This window comes from Amia ocellicauda, chromosome 18 (genome assembly GCF_036373705.1).
Source record: "Amia ocellicauda isolate fAmiCal2 chromosome 18, fAmiCal2.hap1, whole genome shotgun sequence".
Taxonomy (NCBI): Eukaryota; Metazoa; Chordata; class Actinopteri; order Amiiformes; family Amiidae; genus Amia; species Amia ocellicauda.
Window position 1 is genome coordinate 22,078,877 of NC_089867.1, and position 26,520 is coordinate 22,105,396.

General features: G+C 42.7%; 1 protein-coding gene across 2 annotated transcripts in view; it reads left to right on the forward strand.

The window, feature by feature from the left end:
* The window catches only part of megf6b (multiple EGF-like-domains 6b), a 112,551-nt gene that overhangs the window by 23,775 nt on the left and 62,256 nt on the right, over window positions 1-26,520 (forward strand). The gene's annotated exons all lie outside the window — the stretch shown is intronic.

Below are 26,520 nucleotides of genomic sequence, written 5' to 3' on the forward strand. Positions count from 1 at the left end.
GGGGGTTACAGCATATGCTGATGCCCCCGATCAAATGAGCCCCTGTATTGTTTTACTCCCAGAGGGCAGCCTTCTATGACCCTTCATTTGTCTGTGTAAGAAAGCTATACAAAAAGGCATTGCCCTCCCCCCAGGAACAATTCGCTTTGAATGCGGTGACAGTTATGTAGTAAAGTGATCTCAATTCAGTGGGCTGTTATCCACAAGCCATACAGTCTGATTGGGTCTGCAGGATCACAGAGACCCCTCGCTGACAGAGGTAGCACATAGTTGATTGCACGCATTGCTGGCTTTTATAAGCGATCAGGGAGTCTGCAGAAGCCATTAGGAGACCCAATGGCTGTTAGACATAGTTTAACAAATCAAATGTCTTCACCAAAATGAATGATACGTTTCTTTTGAAAGTGAACACATTGTAAAGAGGAGATAAAATCCACTCTTGTCACTGAGTTTTCATGTATATATTATAAAAATAGTTTTTTGTAAAAGTCCCCACTTTAATTCTTTAGAGCCAATCAAAACAAAGCAAAACTCAAATGTGAACTTGAAGAAATGTCTGTTCTTATGCTGCCATTTTGGTTTTCGAAAGCCTATTGACTAGTTTAACGAATGGGGACAACGAGGTGGTCTCTGTCTTACTTAGAGGACTGCACATGGTGAATGTAGATGGTTATACTGCAGAAGATGAACCAGGACTATGTGAGATTGGATTATTTTGTTAGAAATATGGATTGATGAGAGAAGTCTATTTGGAAAATTATCCAGTTTCCAGGAGCAAGATAGGTCATGGAATTGCTTTACTGTCTGGTTTGGGAAGTCTTTGGAAAAGCTCTTATTCAGTATCAAATGTTAAGGGTCCTCCAGTTTTGATTCCTATTCTATTTTGCATGATTTTACTAGAATTTGTTTAACCTGATTAATGGGTTTGTAGTAGGATACCCTATGCAACTGTTGCGTCTCAGAATGACAAGTACAGAAATCTTTCAACAAAGATGAAGTGCATCTCTAAACAAGTTTATGTGTCATTCCGAGATTTGGTACTTTAATGTTCTGCTTGCTGCAGTGTTTCCGAGGTTATTCTTTATTTTTGTATTATTATTTCTCTTCACACCTCATCTGTATTCCCCTGACTTTGCTATAGTCACTTTGGATGTTTTAAAAAATGGTCACTTCTGCTGCAGGCGGTGAATGTTTCCATAACACTATAAGAAGCTGCAGCCTGGATCTGCTGAAGATGGACAAGTGGAGCTTTTGCGTCATGTCAGAAACACGTCACTTAAATTAGCTTGTGGTAAACTGCCTTAGCAACAACCTGTACAAATATTAAATGTTTAAAACAAATATTTGCACAAGTTTTTAAAAGGGGGGGAAGAAAAGTAAGTTACTTTATTTGTGTTAGAGCTGTCTGTCATTTAATCCACAAGTCTCTTCAAGCCAAATCTTAAAGAATCCTACCAAATCAGTTTCTACAGTTGAGGCCAAATCCACATGCGATTGGTTAATGAGGTGTAAAAGACTTGCTTGAGGAGTAGCACAATCAACCAAAGATCACACGCCTGGCATAGCACTTCGACGCATTCTGAAGACAGGGATTATCTTGTAATTTCCAAAATCAAGCCATCACCCTTCAAACTTGGAACATAGTGAAAATATTTTACAAATACCTCTGCTTCTACGTTCCAGTAAGAGTTTCCACTTGTCCTCCTTATAAAACTAATAATGTAACTAAAATAAAATAATTATGTACAGTGGCAGGGTTTGCCAAATAAATGATGCATCTGGAGACATTTCTGGAGTTGGGAAACCTCAACAAGTCCTTAATAATGAGACTCTCTGTGCTTTTTCACCCCTTTCTTTTCCTTCTTTTTTTCCATGGTATGAATTAGTCAGAGATGGGTTTTTCCACTAATGAATCATTTAATCATTTGAGAGAAAGTGAACCTTGCTGGGATTTGTGCTACCCAGCCCCCTTTGCCAGCGAAGTATATGTTTATTTTGATATTCAACCCAGCTCACCACTGCCACGCTTGCTCCAACCTAGGAGAACCACATTCTCGTTGCACTGGCATCCGTTGGAAATAGCAACACTTTGATGACATCTAGAGAACAGGGCACCATTAACTGATGCCCAATCTTGTACACATCAGCCCAACGAGAGGGGTATAAGTTGGGTGCAATGCCAGCTCCTGCTCTACTCAAGTCTAACAGCCAGTCAATAGTGTGCCAGTGGAAGCGCTAAACTACAGTATGAGGCATATCTTGCAGAACATTAATTTCACTGTTTTGGTAGGGCAATAGCAACCCGACTACAGCTACTGTTGTCTTTCAGTCTGCTGTGACAATATTTTCTTGTCACTACTCATAAATCATCCCAACGAAAGCCGCCTTTTCATTTTATGATAATTGTAGCTTTTCTTAAGAGAATATTATTTTTGAACTTATGAGCTCATGTCTTGGCTAAGGCTGAGGGGGTCAGCACTCTGCCAAACCCACCAGCTAACTCTTATAATAGCTCTGTGTGCACTTCTCCATTAATCTTGTAGCTTTGCTTTTCGTAGTTGTCTTAGTATCGCTAGCTTCAAAGGGACGAAAAAAAAAAAAATAGTCTCACAACAGAGACCGAACCTTGCGTTTCCATTGCTGATGGAGTGGCTGATAGAAAGGGAAATATTGGACTTTATTAGCATATTAGTTTTACTCTTGATTGTCTTGCATAAAGTTGTCATTTCGAGTTTCATATTTGGAGAAACAGTGAGCCCACTTGATTGGAAAATGCAAAGTTCATTTTATGAGTGGAAAATAGAGAAGGCCAGAAGGTGAAACCTGAAACCAAATCATTTGACTTCATCAGAGAGATGGACAGGGCTCTGTAAAGCCCAGAACTAAGAAGAACCAGGTTGGCTTGACTAATGTCTTTCAAGATCCGAGGGGGGGTCACGTGACAAGTTCAACCGCAGTCACGTGGATGAGGGTTTACAACATCTAGGAAACTACAGGGGCATCCGTTCATTCATGTAAAGCATGGCAACTGTAACTTTTTAAAATCTTTGTAAATCTTTATGAAGAAACTGGATTCTTGCTTCCAATGCCATTCAGGAGCTGGGTTAGACCTGTAGTACATGCTTGGACAGCAGTTCAATGAAGGACGTGTGCATTTGTAGCTTCTGTTTTGGCAAAGGCATTGTACAATGGCAGCAAAACACCACATGGAATGCATTGCTTGGACCCCTTTGCCCCCGTCTTTCTTCTCTGCTGCTCTCGCTCTCTCCGGCAGCTAAACCCTGTGTCCTTTGCCCTTTGTCCCTTGCAGGCAAATGCTCCCCATAAAATATGTGAGATGTGACTCGTGAGAAGGCATGAATTTCGTAGAGAGGATCTCGCATGCAAGAGGAAACCAAACCTACTGCTAAACCCCCCCATCCCCCACAGCCACACACTTCTCCCAACACAGTCCCTTCCAAATTGAGTAGCATCTATCAGCGGAGGACCGGACAGTTCTCCCAGCTCCACCGAGTCGCGGAGGGGATGAGGTGGAGTCATGTCAGGAAGTTTGGATTGACACTCTTCCTGCTTCATTTGTCCAGAGAAAATGTTTTTGTTCTGATACTCACGGGTCAGTGAGGAAAGAAGCCATAAAAGTCGACCCATTCTTTGTTTGCTATATATCCTGTATAATATATCTGGAAACATCCACACATTTATATATTTTAAAGTTTGCCAGGTTGCAGGTATGTCCAGTGAAGCAATGAACTGTTCACCCTAATCTTTTTCCTTTGGCAGCTTTAATTGATCTTTCTAAGGTGAAACACATTCGTTTTTTTGCATTGCCAGAAGCACTGTTACATTTGCTTTGAGCGCCTTGACATGATATATACACCACGAATATGTGCAGATGACCTTGTCTCCTTGTGTAGTGTTTTATGGGCCAGGCTGATGAATCACAATGTCTGACACAAAACTGCACCCCCAGTGTTCTTCCTGTGGAAAAGTGATGAAGTGGTTGGCCCCCAGAGGGAAAAGCTCAGCCTAGATCATAGGTCAGACATTATGATATGCTTTTAAAGACCTTAATTCTTGCCTCATTTCGTATTGTGGATATGGATTCCTCGGACAGATTTTCTATCAAATGTCCAATTGATTATGATGGGTACCACTGGGAGGACTGGATCAAATAGCCTTTTTGTTTTGCGCCACTTTGGTTTTCAATCTTACCATTGTTCTTGTGTGCCCCACAGCTGCTCTTAATAGACAAGGCATGGGACACCATGGGATGATCTCTGGTCACCAAGAGGTTAAAGTCTGTGAGGGTCACTCCTGCAGAGAATGGAAGTTTTCCATGTGGTTTTCCGAAAGTCTTGAGTGTCAGATAGTGTAAAATGGCTATCTGGGGGTAATGTTTCTTCATGGAGGAATGAGAAGTCAAAAGTTCTAACCTTAAATCATTCATAATCTGTTAGTTCATAAAGGGTAACAAAGACTCCACTTCCTTAGCTGTAAAACCCCTTTGTGTTTTATGTGAGTTCTTTTAAAAGCTGTATTGTCAAATAATGCCTGTGGATACATTTATTTTAGAAACTATAAGAGCTGAAGAATGTTATCGCAAAACAATTGGACCAAACCACACACCGCTATATTTAGAACATCATTTCTGAATAATGTAAGTGTTTATTCAGTTTATTTTATATTTTTTGTATTTTTCCCTCCCTGTCTTTGAGCTATGGCCTGGTAGAAAGGAGAGAGATTGTTTCTCCTGTTTCATGGAGATCTATGAAAGCGATTTATGTTTCTCGTTGTGAAGATGCAGTCTTGTTCCTTTTTCTTGGTTTGTTCATAAAAACAAAGCATAATACACATTCAATATCCATCTAAATATCACCTATGACCAATCCCTTTCTTTCTTTTCTTTTTTGTTAACCTAGAACAGCAAGCAAAGAGACGAGAGAAAGATAAATTCTCATAGCGACCTTATTAATGTTAGTTAGGGACTACTAAGCCTTGTTTGTTTAAGGAACCATGTGTGAGTAGAAGAGAAGGCTTTAGGGAAGGAATTATAACACGCGCTCGGAGTCTGTGTGTCAGCCAGGTCCTGTCTCGGCTTGTCAGTGATTCATTAGCGTCTCACTCCTTTACGATTGCTCCCTACCTTTGCTTGGTCATCCGAATTGTCTCATTCTCATTCTCACGAAATGTCTCATTAAACCTGTCAGCGGCCTGTGCCAGGAATGTGGTCGGCATCGGGACTACCGAGTTATTTTTTGGGAGAACTTGGTAGTCAGTTGGGGGCAGGGGGAAGGAGGACAATCTGTGAATGAAAGTAACGGGCTATCCAGACATAACCCAAGCTGGCACGGTGGAAAACGGAATGATTTCCCTTTATGGAAGACGCTGGTTCATAAACATTGAGGCTATTGATTGATATGTGAGCGATGTGCACAAGAATCAGACTGGTTCACAAAGGTCCCTGTAATCTCTGCAAATGAGAACTGAAAATTGCCCTGAAAGGTATGCAAGCTAAACCGACAGTTTGTCTTAGAGGAGCATTAGGTGCTGACCTCAATATCCTGATCAATTAGAGATCAAAAGCACCCTGACCACGCTCAATTCCCCTCGGTGCTGCTAAAGAGGGGACAGGACATTCCTCAGTATTTCATGCTGCAGTCCAGAGGATTGTGTGTTTTCAGCTGATAGACCAAAAAAAAGCACTAGATTTAGTTGATTTGGATTGTATTCATGATTACAGCTATACATCGATCAGCCATAACATTATGAACACCTGCCTAATATTGTGTAGGTCCCCCTTTTGCCACCAAAACAACCCTGACCTGTCGAGGTATGGACTCCACTAGACCTCTGAAGGTGTGCTGTGGTATCTGGCACCAAGACGTTAGCAGCAGATCCTTTAAGTCCTGTAAGTTGCGAGGTGGGGCCTCCATGGATCGGACTTGTTTGTCCAGCACATCCCACAGGTGCTCAATTGGATTGAGATGGATTGGGTGGTGTTCTTATGGATGTTTTCCATGTTACAAAGATGGAAATATACAATGTACAAATACTTAAGACACCTTGGTCCTTATTTTCCACTGTTGGCAAAATGCCCAAAATTACTGTTGTTCTGTCGGGGATGCCAGTGTGGGGACTGAGAGGGTCAATAGAGCTGGAGAAGACTGAAGGGAGAGGAAAGGAAGAACATAACATCCAAAGCTTGGGACAGCAGATGCAGTGTGTGTGTTTAGCGTGAGGGAAATGTGACACCCTGGCCACAAGGGTCCCCAGTGTTTGTTCTAATGTTCGGGTAATATTCATTGTCTTCATTCCCACTGAGCTGGATCTCTGGCACACATGTTTACTCCCCTCAGTTTACACTGTCTTTCAACACAGCTGTATGTTGCATGACAGCTAATGGTTGTTGCCTGAAATTTTGTTAAACCCTTAACCACATCCTCACTGCTTTGTTGGGGCTTTAAATAGACCCGTTGTGCTTTGCTCACACAGAAATGGGACTTGCTTCTCGCTGAGGAATGTTACGTACAATAATTTCAGTTCTGTAAATTACAATTCATTTGAGTGGTTTCTGATGTGAACCAGTTATTTTGTTGTGTGCTTTTGTTTTAATTAAAAGCCCCTGTCCAAAATACAAAGGGACAGTGGTCAGTAGACTCTTCTTTGTATCCCATTAAGAACACAAGAAGAATTAAAACCACATCCACATAAAATTTACAATTAATAGTACATTTTCTGTCCTTCACTCCCCTGAAGTCTAAAACAGGGTTAGTTATGGCAGCAGTAATGTATACAGAGTGCTCCAAATGGTCATTCCTGAATTATTTAGGATGTAAAAATAAACTCAAGGTCTTTTAGTAAAGTTTTGTTATTCTTTTTGTCGTATGTGAAGTTAATGTTTTTTCCCTGGTCGTTATTTATTAGAGATAACATTAATCTCAGATATTTGCAACAGCGGTCATAGTTTAATTTCCATGTAATCTTTTAGACTTGTAGGCACGAAAGCACTATTAAGTTTGCGGAGATCCGTACTTTTGTTTATTATTATTATTTTTTTTTTGCTGTTGGTTTATCTTGCTTGTTTCTATATTAAGATGTGTTACCCTGCAATAAAATATGTGGAAATTACCATGCAGAGCAAAGAAAACAGAAGCACGTTGTGTTCTTTCGGGGCTAAATGGAGGATGTCAGGGTGGAGAGCAGGTCAACTTTCTTCGCAGTTTGGATTGTAATGTCCAGAATAGCCTGCGCTTTGACGTATCTGGTGCTGAAACTAATGCGGGAATGAACCTGTGCAGCATCAAGACAAATGGACCCCATTGAGAACAAGCAATCCTGCTGAGAGATAAACAAAATCTGCCTGGTTTAGAAGTGCACTGTCCTTCAACACTGGGGAGCATTGCTAACTTGTTCTGCATGAAGTTTTAAGCATGTGACTCTCTAATTGAAACAAGAGTAGTGTAAAATAATCTTCAGAGAAAAGACACATTTCTGAAGGAATGGGAAAATTCATTCCTTTTCACCAGTTCTGCATAGTGTTAAAAAAACCTGGTACAGCCTTGTTTGCAGAAAAGTAGACTGTGGACGTGTGGCAGGGATGCAAAGCATCCAGGGAAAGGTAATAGAGGCCTGTGGCTTGGACAGAGCTGATTTAAACTGATAACACACATTTTCCCTCTGACACGCATCGCAGTGAGATCGTTACAGGCCATGTAAACCGAGATCTGAAGAGATGAAGTGACGGAAAGGGTTCAGAGTGACCTTGTCCGTGACCTCCTAGATAATAAACCAAGGAATGTTTCTGCACCTAAACCTCATGTTCACACCCACTACCAGCAATCTTTACAAGCAACATTTAATGCTTTGTTTAAAACCCAGGTCAAAATAGCCTCTTATTAGATGCCTGTAGCACGTGTGTTATTTCTCCCCTGTGAGTCCTGTGCTTTCTCTTAATTGCTGTAAGTGTTTTGGTTCTGCTTTTGCTGTTTTTGGAAAGTCTGATTTCCCTGCATTGCTCCAGAGTTTTTTTTCTTCTCCTTCTTGGTAGCAGACTTTTATTTACACTAAACCTTCCTACCTACCTTCCACCTTTCCTTTTCAGTTTAACAAGCCTGACTTATTTTAATTAACTTATTTTTTTTGCCTCCTGGTTGTCTTCATCCCATGTGGAATGTAAAACACACAGATCCTTGTCATTCTGTGGCCTCAGGTCTTCTGTACGGTAGCATTGCTGGGAAGGCTTTCCTCATCCAATCGATCTGCTTCGTAAAGGGAAAGTCATTACGTCTCAAAGTCTGTTGCAGCCCCGTTCACTCTATTAGTGCGTGGAAACCAATAACCTAGCAGTCTAAGATCCCTTATCTCTATGCTTCTTGGTATCACAGATCGGAAGGTTAAGCTGGTGAAATACAGTAGATCTGTAGAAGTTGTAGGGGGGAAATCCGCACCATGGCTCTAAGGATTTGTGAAAGGACTGCTGCCTCTGTAAACGAATAGCAGATAAACCCCTTTATCTCTCATATGTCTGTGACTGCAGAGACTGAGACTGCGATCACACACTGTACAAGTAGAGTGGTGACACTCCCTGAGAGGTTTAAATATGAATCAAGCTGGTACACTGCTGTCGACTGCCAGCTCCCCACTCCCTGCCCATTGGCGCTCACACTTCATTGGAGCACTTAAAAGAGTGAAGAGCTCCTAATGGCCAAATACCACCATTTGTCCTTGTCTGTGTGGGGGGGTGTTCATGTGCGTTCGATATCTTAGGCTGAATGCCAGTGAGTGTGTACTGAAGAACTGCACAACGGGGTAATATGTGTTGAAAAGCGAGGATGAGATGGAAGGCGCTACACTGCTGTTAAAGTACAAACTCAAATCCACTTTGAATCCATTCAGGTCAGCGGGGAACCATTTCAAAACCCTTTCAGGGCAGATTTATAAATGTGAATCCTAGTCTCATTCTACTGGGGTCCTGGATGCCGAGAGGATGAGGGTTAATATTGGCATCTTACTGAGATAGGACTGCTGTGTCATCACTGCTGACAATTCCAGGCTCAATACTCTATTGTGATGTCAAAGAGTACGTTAGATCAAAAGGCGGTTTCTGCATTTGCTTTTAAGTCATCGCAGGTGTGTAGAAAGGCCGTGCTGTCATGAGCCAGAAGAAGGTGTTGTGTCAGATCAGGCAGCTGGAAGCCTGCCTAAGAAGACTTCCTGCTCATAGGCCTGATAGTCCCTAATGAGTTGGTTGGTTGGCTCCCAGAACTTAAACAGGCGTGATGATCAGGAAGAGTATTGCTGGCCACGCTTAAAGCAGTATTCAGAAATCCTCTGTTATTTTGGACTTCTGACATCTAGAGATGTGAGGCTTCCTTCCAACAGACAAGTGGACGCCAGTCAGTCTGTCTAGATCTTCTTGTTGCCTGTAGCCTAATGAACCAAGAATTCCGTCTACAGTATGGTTGTGTAACCTGTCCAGTTCCCTTTTTCTTCCACTTTATTGCTGACAGAGTCAATTTAATCTCCCTAATTTTATATCATGACTTATTTGACAAGCTTATAAATGAAATGCACTGAATGGAGTTTAAGGAATTACTACCTTTATCCAAAAAAGGCATGTTCTTAATGCAACGATAGAAGTGTTGATACGTCATATGGTCATTCAGAGCGTAATTACATTGTCAACTTGACATCAGCTTGACTTTACTGCTCGTGATGGGCTGTGGACCTACTTTACGTGCTTGTCCTGAACATGCTTGGACTCTCAATACAAAATAATAAACAAGACCAGATCTGTTCATACTGTGTTCAGGATATCATCTCTTGGCGGATATAGTATGGGTTGAGGCTTAGTTTGGAGCCCAGGTGTGGGGGTCTTCAAACACACTGTGCTCTTCAGCGAGACTTGCTGCCATTCTCATTGGACCAGAGGACAGATACACTTGCATTGGAACAGATGTTCTCCAGAAAGCAATCCAGATGTGCAGATATAGAAAACAGCTTGGGCCAGATGTGATCCCCCTGCCACACTTGAACAAGAATCCCGATGTTCAAAAGCAGTTGGGGCATATAGGCATGCTAAAATGTGGGGAATAAAACGTGTCTTTTCTTTTGTGCATATTAGTGATTGATACGTGAGGGCTTTGATGCGCACAAGCCATGATCTGTTGCCAGGTAGGAGGTTTTTGCAAATGTACAATACCAGAGTAATTCTGAAAGTGAGACAAAAGACTGACTCAACATGTGGCTGAAGATTAAAAGAATGCTTGGACAAAAGACAGAATAAAAATGCACTCCGTTGTTAACCTCTGAATTATACCTCCATAGCATTCTACCTGGGCACCTCTTCTCCATGTTTAATGACTTTAAGATGACAATCTCTGCTCTTTAGTATTTTGTTGCATATGCTTTTGGTAGGGAGACATGTTTCTGTGAGAAAAGAAAGGGTTTTATGGCCTTATTGAACATTCTTGAAATTCATCTATTTTTTTATTATTATTTCTAAACCACCCACAAGGCAATAAAATGTGTAGGGGTTCAAAAAGAGGCTTTGCAACAGGCATAACAGCTGCGTCAGTGGATGTACAGTTCTGGTGGTTTGTGACACAGGAGTAGAAAGAGCATAGGGATGGTGGGGGGTTGAGCGAGAACAAGGGGAAAGGGATGGAAACCTTGGAAATCATTTTTTTTCTTGTGGCCTCATGAGAAAGCTTTTAATCTTTTCTTGCTCCATTTGGAAGACATAATCCTAACAGCCTGGCCTCAACTCTCCCAGCCTCGGGACTAGGATGTTTTTCAAAACAACGTGACAGAGGACGCCACATGAAAGCATTTTTATGCACTTTGCGAGGAGAATGTGTAAAGCACTTTGTCCACAACTTCAAACACTTCTTCGTAGCATTGGCGAGATGCAGGAAACACAGCAGGGCAATCGAACACCCGTTACAACCGTTTTGACATTTTCCGCGTGGTCCTGGAAAGCCATTGTTTTCTTTCAAGGGGCTTTGCAATCATACACTAGGCATTCGCAGAATGTGGAAAGATCAGTAGTGTGTTCGAGAGTTTGTACAATTTATACAACAGGTGTAATAATAATTATCTTTTATATATTTATGTATTTTATATAGGGCCTTTCATGACACAACATCGCACTTCAAGGCATTTCTGAATAATTCCAACTTTTGGTATTCGCTGTAAAGAACTACTTGGTGCTTTTTAAAACCCTTTCATGTACCTGTATGCAAACTGATTTTTCCAATAAGATATTTGGCATAGCAAAACAGGCACAGAAATGACAAAATACAAAAAAGTGGAAAAGAAACCCCAGAATCTAAAGAATGCAGACAGTTTCTCTGAAGTCTCTTCCTCCACTTCCTTCAAGCCCTAGATTTCGTTCTCCTTGGCTCTTTTGCTGTACACAGTTGTGCCTGTCTAAATCTGATAAGGACTTCTGATCCTTTATAATCTGAGGAAACCAGTGTAAGGAATGGGAAGAGGACTTGGCACCATGTTTAGACGGGGCTGTTTATTCTGCCTCTGGATGAACGAGGAATCCTTTCCTTCCACAAACTCATTTCCCCCCTCATTAACAGTTCTGAAAAACATTGGTATGAACACGCTCTGCAACGTGTAACCCTAGTCTAAACAGCTTTCTGTCTGTGCTATCTAGCATACCACCCTAATGAGTGCCACCTCAATCTTTATTAATTGGGGAAAAGGACCAGCTGCATATCGAAAAGGGAAGTTAAGTTAGGAACAGCTCGTAAAGATGAATAGATATCCGTTCGAAAAAGGAAAAGCAGCATCTCTCATTTACTACTTCGATCTATCTGTCCATCTCTCCTTTCCTCCCTGCATCTTATCTCCCTCTCTGTCTTGTTCTTGTTTAATTTCCCTGTTTCCTCCTGTAACCGTCTTTCTCTTTCTCTTCCTCCCATTTGTCTCTCCATTCACCCATTTCCCTCGCCTCCTTGGCAGTGCTGAGCTGTCTCCTTTCATTCTCTCACCACATCTCCCCCGTTTCCTAAATCTGACTGTTCCCGGTCCCGTGCCCGTGTTTGTCTCCCTCTCCCTCTCCCGTCTTTTGTGTATCCAGCGTATCTCTGTTCTTTCCCTCTCAATGTCTCATTCCTTTTCTCTCTCTCTCTCTCTTTTCCTTAGCCTATATGAATCACCTCCCCAACTGAATGTTTTGCTGAAGGGTCAAGTTTTTTTATACGTTTGGCTCCACACAATTCAGACTCAGATCATCTAATGAAAGGAGGCTGGAATGCATTCAATTTTTTTCCTTCCTGTTGCTAACAAATTGCTAATTAACATTAAAATGATACACATTTATTAAGTGGGGGAACAAAAAAGAGAACAGTTCATATTTCTGGAGGAGAAAAATTGCACAGATGAAGAGACTGTAATGAAATGAAAATGAACAAAATACTTATGTAGAAACATCCCCAATTTTTTTTCTCTCAATGAGGAGAAACGTCTGCTTCTTCGCAATATTTGTGCAATGTTTTGTACAGTATGTAGCAACTTGTCTTACTATTAATATTTATTATATGTTTGATGTAAAGAGAACCAGTCTGTAGAATGGAAGGTGTTAGGAATTCCCTCAGAGGCATAAACCAATCAATCAATTGAGGACCTGTCAGTTTACTCTGTTAAACATTACATTGAGTCGCTAGAGTAGCTGGACGTTCATCTTCCGTTGAGCTTACTCAACCCACAAATTCAGACCCCTTTTGATGTTGATCTGCCTTTTATGTCCCCAGCTTCCTGTTTCCCCCGTAGGCCTACAGATTCAAGTGCGGTGAATGGGCTGATGTCATGTTGTTGGACTTTGTTGCTCTCCAGTGGTCAGTGGTCACAGTAGCCCCGTGGCAGTGGGTGGAGTATGGGCGGTATAAGGTGTCTTTTCTGTCTTTCAGGGGGAATGTGGAAAGGGGTTAGGCTGACACTCACTCTTGTGTGAGATCAAAGACTAGAGCACACCAGCCTTTCATGTCCAAACGTTTCTGCTCCAGTTTCCTCAAAAAAAAAGAAAAGAGGAAAAAAGTCATCTTTAGCCTTCTGGAAAACGCTGAGCTTGTTTGCAATAAGCGGTCAGTGCTTTTCCAAGCACCAACATGGAATTAAGTGACATCGACGCTATTCTAAAATTGTACATCTCGCGTCACACCTACAAATTTGGAGGTTACCAAGATGGGAACTGTGTTTAGTCTGCACATAATACCTATCTGTAATAAAGACCCAAATGAGTGCACTTTAGATCATTTATCTTCTTAAAAACGTGACCCTTGAAAAGGAAAGGGAATACTGATGGGAATACTGTGCCGGTCCACCCAGTTTCATGAGGAAATGTATCATATTTTGATGACTTTGAAGGTTTTTGATGAACTAAATAGCATGTATTTAGACAGCGGTGGGGACCTGCATGTGGCTCTCAAGTCAACTCCCATGTCCAGACAATGTGGGGAAGCAATAAAAAGTCAGGCGGACTCCTGGGTAATAAACAGAAAGAGGGTTTGAAATTAAAATCAATGGAGATGCTGCTCACCCTTGAAAGCCTTACTGTCTAAAATAGTGTCTGGTCTGGTCAGTATGCTCTCACAAGAGAGAGAGGTGGAAGGGAACCTTGTGGTGTTGGTCATTGTCTCACGTTTTACTGTCTTACAGTGAGATCTCCGAATTCTTATGAAGACAGATGGGGTGTGGGTTGGCTTGCATACCTTGATATATGGACAGGAGTGTTCTTGAAACATGCTCCAGCTCTTTATTCAGACTCCTGTTTATTTAACCACTCCTTTGACGAATTAGGTATTGCGTGTTATTTGATAGAGGCATCGCAGCTGCAGTTTTTCTGTTCTTCATTTATTTATTCATGCATGTGTGATTTATTATCAGAGCAAAGCAAAGAAAACAAGGGATGTCTCCCATTTAATGTGGCTTAAGGAATTTTATAGTTGTTATTAATCAGGGTGGCTTTGTTATATATTTTAACCTCTTCTGCAGAAGCACTCCGTGTTCACAAAGTATTAACAAGGATATTGGCCTTGATACATCTATAAAGTGAAGTACCGAGAGCTCTTCCCTGGTGACAGCATCCTGTAAGATCCTATAAGATCTGAAGCAGGATACTGTCCAAAATTTAAATATGTTGAATTGTCACCTTATCAAATGTAAGTCTCCGTATTATTATTGGTTTGGTTATCTTCCTTTTCACAATTCATATATTTTTTTTGTATTAAAATGAAAACTAAAATGATTCTAAAGATGGAAAGTTAGTCATTCAAAGTAATAGAAGTATGATATCCCACCTCTTACTGCTGTCCAATCCGAGAGCTGAGCTGACGAGTCACTCGAAGGACAGCCAATGACATCACAGTCTGGAGCGGTGCTGGTGATAAATTAGCCTCTCAGCCATGTTGGCTTCCTGTTTGACAGCAGCTACCTGCCGTCTGGCTTTACTACCTGGCTACAGCATACCTATCTGCTTCTCACATGGCTCTCATCAGTATGGCAACCAGACCTCCATCCTAAATCTCAGAGCCATCATAACTCTCTCTCTTTTGCTGTCTCTCTCTCTACCCCCCCCTTCTCCCTCTCTCTCTCTCTCTCTCTCTCTCTCTCTGTCTCCTTCCCCCTGATGCTGCTGGACACAGTAGCATTCGCATAACACAACTTCTTGCTCATTTATGTTTGACTTTTGTTTCTTATTTTCCAACAAGCGTTCGCCAAAGACAAATGAAACACCGTTTACCTAAACATGTCACATGCCTATTCACACAGACGCCATTCAACCTCCTTTTACTACAACAGAGTTGGAGGCAATCCAGCCCGACACTCAATTGTTGCAAATCCTCACCAGGCTCACCCAGCCTGTGCAGATTCTTTGCCACGATGTCTCCCTGTAATGGTGTATGCATTCTTTTCAGTAACACGACACTATTAACATGTCAAGTAAATGAGTCTGGTGACAGCCATATTTGTTGTTTTGGCTTCGTTCCTAGTGTGACTAGTTTCTGCAACTACTATCTCCAGCTTGTCTTTTGAAGTTCTCTCTTTCGTCGCACTTCTTCCCCATTTTCCTCTCTTGTGGAAGGCTGGCAGCAACAAAGTAACTTTAGTAATCCTCCCCCCCACCCTGCATACCTTCTCCTTAACCCCCCATCCTACCCTCCCAAGGTCACATTGTTGGGCCCAGACAGGTTTTGCATCAGGGCCAGCGATAGGCCAGGTAACACACGCAAGGGGTCACAGGGCATCCCTCGGGGGATTATCGGAAGATCTTTTGAAGTAATTCCATCTATCTGAACAAACAATCACAGTGGCTTATCTATCTGTGTAATGGGTCTGTACGGCTCATGCCTGCAGTTGTGTTTGCTGAGGTCTCTGCAAAGGAGGGGACCACGTTACAGCACCAACTGTGGACAACAGCGTAGAAGTGGACTCAGATGGAGGCGTAGTCAGAGTTGATTTATTTTTACATCTCTAGTCAGGTACTATTTTATTTTTTTATTTTTTTATTGTGCATCCTATGATCCTTCAGTATCAGTGAATGCCTGAAAGTTTCATTTGATATTGTCCACAGTGTAAATTTAAGTTCAAGTGCTGAAAATGATAAAATTTGCTGGAATCTGCAAGGAATAGCCTAGGCCCAAACACCTTCAGTGAAAACAAACTACCGCAACACGTTTGTACAGAATAAAGTTCAAAACCTTTTTAATCCTTTTAGAAAGCAGTTTCAATGGCGCTTCAAACTCTTTCAAACACTCGAGGGTTTACTGCACCCAAAGTGGGATCATTGTGCAGCCCTTGGTCGGAATCAGAAAACCGTTTCGTCTGGCGCTGCTGCTTTCAAAGAATCTCTTCATGGCCAGTGCCCTTGGATCCGGTCCGTATCTAATACGTCTTAGTTCCAAAGCTGAGTTTCACGGAGGCCCTAACGGCTGGAGAGGAAGGAGAGAGGAGAGATATTGGTACGGCTCAGCCAGGCTGGGGACACGGGGGGCGGTGAGCTGTGAAGCAGGCTGGCGATGTGGGACCATGAGGGGCTACTGATGTGAGAGCTCAGTGGCTCGCATCGGTCATGTGCAGGCTGTGCACAGAGGATGTTGTGACCCTTGTCTAGTTCAAGGTTGCGACTCTAATCTCCTGATTGTAGCAGGAGCGGCATTATCTGTCAGGTGGTCCAGGGTGGTGGAGGGGAAAAGGGGGATATTGGTCAAAGGTTTGGAGTTGCGTTTCTTCTCTTGAATAGGATTGTCAAAACATTGAAACCGAGTTATGCAGAGTGCTTTTTCTTTATTTATTTGTTCCCCCACATCCATCTGAAGTGTTAGCACTACAAAACTATGCAACATTCAATTCCTTACAATCCTATGTACATATATACAGGACTAGAGTGCTTTGCAGCCATTTTTTGCAGAGGAGCAGAATTAGCTCCTAGTTTTTACAAAGACAAATGTAAAGATGCTAATAAGAGACCAGGCAGGGCTGTGGAGAAGATAAATCAAAATATTTATTTCCAAAACAAAACTTTGAAAGCTGTCCTGAAACTAGGACGGTAGAGAATCAAGTCTTCCAATTATCAGCTTTGTGCACTCTTTCAAAAAAGGAAAGTTGAGCATTTGCAGATTGGTCAGTTGCAGCGTAATAGGGCTGGGCAAAGTGTTTTCAGGCTGTCCTCTCTTGTCGGCACAAGTCTTGGGAACAGAATTGTATTTAAAAAAATAGGCAGCTGTTTCCAAAAGCAAGATATGTTGGAATTCAGTTTGGTTTGTGTGTACTTTCACATGAGAAATGAGACCGTATTCTGTGCTGTTTTGTTTAGTTCTGTTTGTTTGTGAAGAGGTCAGAACTGGCCTTCACAACCAATCAGCTGCAACCTCAAGGTTAATAGGTTCACACAAAACCTGGACCGTTCCTGATATAGTAGGATGTTTCTCTTGACAGATGAGGATGCTGATAAACTTTTATCTCAGCTCAATACTCCTTTTTTGATGCCGTATTTCTCCTGCAAACCTACACAATGACTGTTAGTAAAACAGATGTATTGTTTTACATGTGGTTAAGAATTTCACACACTTCAGTGATGTGTTGGTGTGTCTGTCACTTTGCATGGCTGACAGCAGGTTTAAGTGCAGGTCAGACTTCCCAATTCCAGTTTTGCTCCTTGCCCTCAATACAATACTGGCAGCTGCTCACTATGCCAGTCCACTGCAATGTGTTACATCTGTGGTGCTATAATGTGCCGGGGATGCATTTGTGTGTGTGTGTGTGGGGACCGTATACAATACTAAGGAGGTGTTTCTTTCTTCATTCCTGTAGAATCTTGTTTGAGAGGTTAAAAGAAAATGTTGAGAGGTTTTCCGGCCCACACCAGTGTTGACGCAATAAGGAACACTTTTTGATTAAACTGTCTTCAATTTAAATACATACAAAAATGCTGCTTTATTATAGCTTCTTGCAAGTTAACAGAAATGATTTATAACTGCAGCTTACAATGTACCTTTTTATTTTCATGCAGTTCATTTTCAAAATCTACGATCATTAAAAAAAAAAACTGCTTCCAAAGTATTTTTTTTTCTAACCATCCATTTTTAATTGCCAGTGTGCATTTCCTTCTTAAGACATTGTGACACAAATGGCTTTTAACAGTAATGTGTTATACTTAAACAAGTATTAATCTAGGGGCAGCAACAGTGCTAGAAATAGAATAAACAAAGTTTATTGCTGTGCTGGACAGTGAAAGCATTTAAATGAGGCCTTGGGAAGGACTTGGCCAAAACTACACAGTTGACAGTAGCTCGTTGTAATATAATACATATTGCAACTGTTCATTCTGTTTAAAACAGTTTGGTGCACATTAGATTAATATAGCTCTGCTCGAGAACAATTAGCACCTGAAGCTGGTTTCACGTGAATTAAGTCTGAAAAGTAAATAGGTTTTCTGGCAGAATGAATTTGATGCCGTAACAGGGGTTGAACTGTAACACTAATCAGTGAAAGTAAAAGACTAGACACAACATAAACACACTATGTCTATAGGTCAGAGTGCAGTGGAAGAAGTGATTTGTCAGGTTGTTAGCAATCCACAAGTGATAGACCTTTGTGACTTGATAAAGTCAAATGTCCAGTAGTCTAGGGCTTCGCTCAATATCTGATTTATTGGGAAGATTTAAGAGAGACATACAACACTTGGCTTCGGGAAACTGCTTTCTGATCCTCTCATTCATAAATCCAACTTTGGCAGCACACGCTCGTTCGACGAAGGGAAAACTCGAGCAATCTGCTTGTCCATCTTTATCCGGAACCGCCGCCAAGGCCTGGGGAAGGTGGGGTGACTTCCAATGGACCTTCCGCGTCTCCTCTGCGTCTGCCTTGGCCAGATCCCAGGAGTCTGTAAATATTTAGATAAAGCAGAGACAGAGGACTGGGAGGGAGGTATTCAGGAAAGTATTACAGTGTAAGCATTTGCAATAAGCAGGGCCATGCAGACAGCTGTCAAACTGATCCTGACAGGTGTTTATTTCATTATAAAAGCCTGCAGGGCAAATCGGATGGCGTAAACAACATTGCAGAAAGCATGAATTCAGATTGATTTAAAACAACTGCATTTTTCCAATCTGAGGGGATCCTTAGATTGTGACCAACAGCTAAATAAATTGGAAACACAGAAAAATAAGCCACACACACACATACACATATACAGACGGGTGACAAATTAAAGGAAAAACCTGAATACATGAGTGGAGGAACATAACGAATGCAGATGCCTCCAAATAGGTGTACTGCATGATACAATTAAGCAATTAACATCCTATCCTGCTCTGTGGCGTGTATACAAATGCTGAGCAGGCCCAGTTGACCTCAATTTTTGATAAAGATGGCAAGTGGAAAGGATCTAAGTGACTGTGAAAGAGGGGTCATTATTGGGGCACGGATGGCAGGAGCTTCAGTCACACAGACGCTCAACTGGCTCGTGTTCTGGACAAGCGGGCGAGTGCATGTGTGGGACACCAAGAGAACAGTACAGGCCTGACTGCTGGACCCCTACAGTGAGGGGGTCCGGAGGCTCTGTTGTGCTGTGGGGGGCATTTTCCTGGCATGGTTTGGGTCCACTTGTCTGGAAGGGTCACTGCAAATCACTACAATGTTATTCTGAGTGATCACCTTTATCCTATGGTGAAATATTTCTCTTCCTATTTCTATTCTATCCTGCGAGTGGTCTGTTCCAGGATGACCATGCCCCCATCCACCACCATCATCAAAACCCCAAATGAGGGAATATTTTTGGGAAGAATGGTGTTCATCCCTCCAGTAGAGTCCAGAGACTCGTACAATCTGTGCTAAGAGCATTGAAGCTGTTCTGGTGGCTTGTGGTGCCCAACACCTTACTGAGACACTTTATGTTTGTTTTTCCTTTAATTTGTCACCCGTCTGTATAATACTTTTGAAATTTTGAAATCTGTGCTTATGGAAAGAGAGCAGTTCCAGAGGGCACTATAAGGTGACAGTCACTCCCATAGGAAATTGGGTTGTGCTTCCTATGATTAATTACTGGTGTGGCTGGTATTGGTGATGGGCTGCTCTGAATCCACAGTGAGAATGGGACAGACAGTGCAGTGTTGGGGAGGTGGGGGGTGGAAGTGGCATGCAGCAGGCTGGCTGGACAAGGACACCTGATCGGTGGGGCTGTCCCCTTCGGCCAGCTGTCCATCACACGGGGGAGGGTGTGCGCTGGAGTGGCTGGGCTTCCTTCCTCCGGTCACACACAGGGCTGCCCTGCCGGACTCGGCGAGGCTGGGCTGGGAAGTGGAAAATCCTGGGAATTCTCACAGTTGCAGGATCCACAGCCCCTCTTAAACCCTGACCTGGATCCGAAGAGGTCAGGCTCACACTGCGTCACTCCCCTGAAACACGCAGCCTATAAAACTCTCTGCATGCATTACAGGATCACCATTCTTTCTGATTTCCTCTATGAAGTTCACGTAGGGCACACACACGTCGCACACTTCATTGTGGGCTTAAGTGTTGTCGAGGTTTTTAATCATATTTTTGCCTGAGCTAAATCATGTTAACAGGACTTGAGTGAGGAATAATGTCAAACATCCCCCATAGAGTCTAATAGCTCTAAGCTCTTGTCGCCTGATAAGGGATTGCTAGATAAGTATAAGACTGTTTTATGTGGCTGCCCTGTTGTATTCAAGAATTACGAGACCAGAGATCTAAATTTTGACTGAATGGGGCTGCTGTTTGTTAATGTATTGTCTAACGGTAATTCTCTGCTTAGACCATCACCTGAAACAACATAGATCCAACATGTGTCAGAGACCACACTACCTGGGGTAAATTATATACTCTCTGAAACTGATTCCCAGTCCATGATCTTCATTCTCACTCTGAAAGTCTAAGGGTTTACAGAAAATATATTTGTTGGCCTATACCAGTCCTTGCACATAGATATATACTGGTAGTGATGCTCCTGTGATGGGGCTCAGATCTAACCAGCAAATTTGCATTAGCCTAAACAAGCACCGTGGCTACTGCAAGGGACAGTTCAGCGTTTGCTTTGAGTGCCAGTGCTTTCCTATTCTTCCTTTCTTGCTTCCCCTATATCTTGCTTCTCATGCCCATCTTGGCTGCTGTCACCCATCTGTGCAAATAAAGGGTCAGTCCTCACCCCCTCCTCCATCGCCTCAGTTTTGTTTGTTTCTGAGAATCTTTCTCAAGGCTTCAGATCCCTGTGCCAAGGCTAACACAGTAGCCAGTGATTTATTTAATTATAGGCAGGAATGAGTGAGGAGTTGCCTTCTCCCGGGACGATGAGCTCATTTTGTTTGCGATTGGAAACACAAAGGACTAAGCGAGGGTTCTAATGGTTTTGATTACTGCCTTAATGCGCTGGCCTGCGTGACCCAGCCATGGTATCAGACTTCTAGCTGGCTGTGTTCCTGTTCGCTATTTGCAATAGTGCATGCAGTGTCAGATGATTAGTCTCGCTCGCTTTAGCGTTTATCAAAGAGTCACATAGGGATCTGTCCTGGAGGGTGTGCTGTGCTTTTCTAATAGGCAGGCCTTATCGTTCGAATGGTTTATGATCATCTGGTTTTCCTTGAATGCAGACCATATAAACCAACTGACACAAAAATGTAAATAAGGAGAGAACACAGGAGTGAACAACAAGAACTACACCATTTCGTAAATCTCAGGTCTGCAACAGTGTTATAAAAGATACAAATATGTTTTCCCATAATTATTGACACTCAAAGAGGTCTTTATCCATAGATCCACTAAATAAAATAGAGATATGTACAAATCCTGCCTTCCAGCAACTACAGGAGATGCATAATTGGCACCAATCAAGACTGTTTAGGTCCTCCTCCTGGCATGAAAGCCCCACTGTTGTGTCTGTCATTTACCACACAGGAACCTATGTTTCCAGGAATTAGGTTTTATTTTTAAATAATGTGCCAATAAGAAGAACAAAAACCTGCTGCTCGAACCACAGTGACACACAGGGGATGTGTACTTCTGGTAGGCTTTATATATCTTGTAGGGTGAGTCGGGGATTCACTCGGTCATGTGTTCCTGAGTTATTGCTGTTTAATGATCAGAGAATGGAAGGTCATAAAAAGAGCCGCTTGTATACAGAGCAAGATAACGCTCCCTTTCCCGCTGTGAGGGATCCCATAGCCTGGCTGTAGATTGAATGAGACCCTGACGAGCTCCATCTTTGGGCCGAAGAGGTTGGTAATGGAGTTTCACCACCGAACACTAGCCCTCAAAGACTGTTTTTGCTTCACGTGTCATTTAACCCCAGGCAGGCCTCCCCATCTGGTCCTTTCTGGTCGAGCAGATCCAATCGAGCAGGTTGTGGTGTTTTAGTTATTTGTGTTACAGTGGGGTTGTACCTAGCAGGGTGGAAAAGCTGCTTATTTTGTTATGTGTTTTGCTTTATGACCTTAGTTTCGAAGGCCGGATTAAGAAGTCAATCGTGCCTTTCCGTAGGAAATCTTTCCCAGAGACTGCCAAAGAGCCTTGGTATGAGCAGTGACATCCAGCATCTAAAAAATATTTAAAATATGTACATAGTGAACTGATATTCTGTGTTCTAGAACATACCTTTTAAGTATTCTTATGGGTAAAACATAACTTAAATGTTATCTCAACACACATCTCTTAGGGCGAGAACGATGATCTATACTGCTTTTATTAAGCTTTTCTCTGTTCCTACAACTTTCCAACGGAGCCCCTTCCTGAGCCGAGTCTGGTCCACAGCTCTCTCTCATTAATATGTCTGTCAGCAGGATTGCGGGAGTCCAGTAAACGTGTTAATGCAGGGGAATCCTGACTGGAAACTAAGCCACAATGTGGACCCCTACTTGGTTCCAATGCAGGTAATAACAGCTACTGAGGGGGCAATAAAGGAAAACGTGCTGTGGAAATATGGAGTCCGGGAAAGTGTGTGGTTGTTGAATGGTACCCATGAGTCCAGGCTGTAACACAGAGAGCAAAGCATGTCTGGCTGAGTTTATAGTGCATGGTTGTCATGTGTTTAAATTACTGAGCTGTGCAAGAAAACCTAGTGCTTCCCATTTGCACCTTGAGGAGAGACAGGGTTAGGGGGGGAGACTCGGAGGGAAGGAACATTTGCAAACTGGTCTTGTCTTGGGGAGCAGGATTCACAGGAGGGGTTGTGCATGCTTCGTGTCTTTGTGTCTGTCCTGTCCGCATCAGTGAGAGACCAATGATTGCTGATAGTTGCATTGCATTTGCTTTCCATCTTCTCCCAACACGTGGGTCGAGTGTGGGGGCGCTGCGCCAGCGATCTGGGCTGGGGAGCGTTTGGCAGAGCTTGACACCAGAGCTTTGCAATCGCAGGGCCTGGGGCAGGAACAGTTAAGTGCTGCCCGATCCAAGAGTGAGGTCTGTGTTCTCCATTCCCGAGTGTCAGGGGACAGGATGTACGCTTTTATCTCCATCGCTGCATCAATTCCCCGCACGCATTCCTGAGCCCATTCCAGAGACGCTTATTGATAGCGTCCCGCAGAATTCCTGCCTAATGAACGCCAAGGCCGCCAGCTCGCCTGCACTCCCACAACCCTCCTTAACATAGCTCTTCCATCAGCATGTCTGAAAAGAAGCAGACTGGCTACAGATGCTCTAGAACATGTGGAAGGGGCTGGGGACATGTTTCAGACATGCCATGTTCAGTGTAGTTTTGTAGTGTTGTAGTGTCTGTTCCGTGTTTTGCCTGTCACTGTAAGTCGCGTATCAGCGCTGGCATGGAGGGACTGATTATGAAATTGTTGCATTGTCTGAGAAGAACCAAAAAGCAAGAGAAGAACATGGGGATCTGAGGTGTTCTAGCCTGGAGTGTGGCTCCCCCTAGAGGATGTATATGATCACAACTTGTCATCACTCCTGTTACGACTGCTGCAAAACTGCATACGGACAACGCGAGAATCCTGACTTATTCTGGCAAGTTCACTGAAGATGTGAAAGCAGTAATATACTGCCTGCTTGGCTGTTGACCCCAGTGATCCCCAACAGTCTGTAAACTCTGTGGCCCCTTGGAGAGTTCCAGTCAAGGGTGAGAGCAGGCGGCATTGTGGCTGAATGGCAGTGATTTACACAGCAGGCCCAGCCTAATGGATCTGATAGATAACAGGATAGAAAGAGTGCATGCATTTGTCTTGGCTGCATGTCTGGCAAGCATGGAACCAGCGCGTCTGTGAACCTGGCCAGAGGACGCAGACCATACATCAGAAAGCGCTTACAATGTCAGTCACTGAACAAAACGGGGGAATCACAGCTGGAGTGGAATATCGCTGCGCTTGAACGCTGCCCTCCAAAAGTTTTAGCCTTTAGCAAACCTCTGCACTGAGCATGGCAATCTGCATGAACAAATAAATTTACTTTTTTCTTATTACTTTCTTTCTTTCTTTCGTTGTGAAAATCAAAGCAAACGGGAATTTGAACTTGTTTGAATTGAAACCTCATGGGGTAAATGCATACGTTAAGGGGTAAAAACAAAACAAGAAACCCGGCATGCGTGCATGTCATGGAACAAGGAAAATAAGATTAATTATTTGACATGGGCTGTGTTTAATGTTTCGACTTAAATCAGACGTGAAGGAGAGAAGGTATATGCATTGGTTAAATATGCGTAAGTGCTGAGGAAAGCTGGGAATGAAAAGCACTTCTTGAGCTGGGTCCTCCTTGGGTAACAGAGCTGGACAGACTGTGTTTCGCCGTCTGCCGGGGCCTGTGCGATTGTATCGGCAGGACTGCAAAACTGCTATCTCTGGAGCCCATCACTGATATTGGAGACATGGCCAGACCTGGGGGTTGGGGATGTGGTGGGGGGCTGTTATTTCCAGTATTTGTGTGGCATTTTTGAAAGGCAGGCATGTTTACATTTTTGAATTCATATTAAACAGTCCATGTCTCAGTAGCGATCATGGACAGCTCCAGGGAGCTTTGCAAGGAGGCAAGGAAGCCAAGACCGATGTGTTTGTTTAACTCGTTTGGCTGAACTGGACTTCAAGGGCTGGGGTAGGCTGGGGATTGCCTGGCAAAGTCCTGGGGCAAGAGCTGAAGAAAGAGGATTCCTGACATCAAAGAGAATATATTACATTTATCTATCCATCCCTGTTTTCCCCCGGCTTCTAATGAATCTATACATCATTAAGCTTGTAGTGCATTATTGATGAAGAATCTAATATCTAATTGAAAACATTTTTAGGTCTTACAGACACATCACAAGCTTACATAATATGATATGTGCAATGCATATTATATTAATTTCCATATAAACATTCTTATCTAATGACAAAAACACTTTTTTATCACTCCCTAATCATTCAACTTTTGTCCTTTACTCCCACAGTGACTTGCAATGTAATTGTTAGATAGTAATGATTGATTTCAACCCTGTTTTCAGCAGTTGACCTGGAAGCTCTTTGAAAATATTCTGTGGGTTTTGCATCACAGGCTTAAAAACACATGCTTGTTCTTTTAAAGCTGCTCATAAAAAACACACTCATCCACAAGTTAAAACCCCTGTGAATCAAACCCAGTGTTTCCAATTGCAAATAAACTCTCTCTCCGTTCTTTGGATGAAAAAACAAGGCTTCTTGACATTGGCTTCTTACACTTTTTCAGGATGGAAAGAGTCTGTCTGCTTAAGATCACTTCTTAAATTCCTGGACCTAATCTGCAATGAGCGGCTCTTGCTGGCAGTGTGTGTGACCAGCACAATTCCTCAATCGGAAGACCTGATTGGTCCCAGTGGACACATTCAAGAGTACTTTCAGATGTCTCTCTCGCACACAGCTCGGCCAGAAAGCTTTGCATGACTACTGTAAAAGAAGCCTTGAGTTGGCAGGGACACAAGCTGGCAGGGATAGTAACCAGTAGTCAGTGTTGGACAACTTGGTCACAAATTGTTGTTTGTTTGTTGTTGTAAAGTCTTCTAAACATATTTGGAGAAGTAAAGCTTTTTCTACATTTTTTTGGGCTCTATTTAATGGTTTTAAATATCTAGAAGTTTAGTTATTTTGTTTCGATTTATAGAAAGAATAAGAACACATGAAAGGTTACAAACTCGAGAAGCTGTTCGGTCCATTGTGCTTGTTTGGCAGCTCATAACTTCGCAATCCAAGAATCACAACCATTCTTCAGTGATCAAGTTGGCTTCAACAGTTTGTCACAACTCTCTGTGTGAAGAGGTGTCTCCTGTTTTCTGTTCTCAAGGGTTTTAAACTCAGTTACCATTTGTGTCCCCAAGTTCTTGTTGTCTTCGAGTTAATCGAATCGAAGATGCCTCAATGTCCCCACACTGTCTAGATGGAGAAAGCGATGAGTCTTCATATACTCCTAGATCTTTTTCATGTTCCTCTAGTTCTATGCCTCCCATCTGTGTATCTGCGGTTGATATTTTTTTATTCCCTTCATGCCATACCTTGCATTTACCCACATTGAATGCCATTCGCCAGGTGTCAGGCCATAACTCAATACTCATAATTCATAATTCAAACTAATTCAGAGCTCTGGAGAGAGCTTTTAATGGAGACTCTCTGCTCTCAGTCTTGCAAGAGTGCATGAACTGTAACACCTCAAAGATACAGCTCATTGTCATCCCTCTGCTTGAGTTGCTGTACGCAGTAAGCTTATATCGTTCATGGTTTGCAGTTGCTGACATTCAGTTGTGCGTACAGGCTTTGCAGTAGCACGACGAGCGCCAAGCCCTGGCCGCCGGACCCCTGAAGCCAAGCGTGGGTGTAGCCTGTGTGGAAGTTGCCAGGCGACCCACTCTTGGTTTCAGAGGTCACTGTGGTTGACACCGTCGCCTGCACCTCGAACGCCCAGCTCAGGACCAGTATAGGACGTCAAAGGTTTGCCCTATTTTGGGGATTTTAAAACACCCAGAACTTTACTCCTTTGCTTCACCCCGAGTATCTGCTTAGGTCTGTTATTATTGGGGATGCTTAGTTGTTTGATTCATGAATCCCCCTC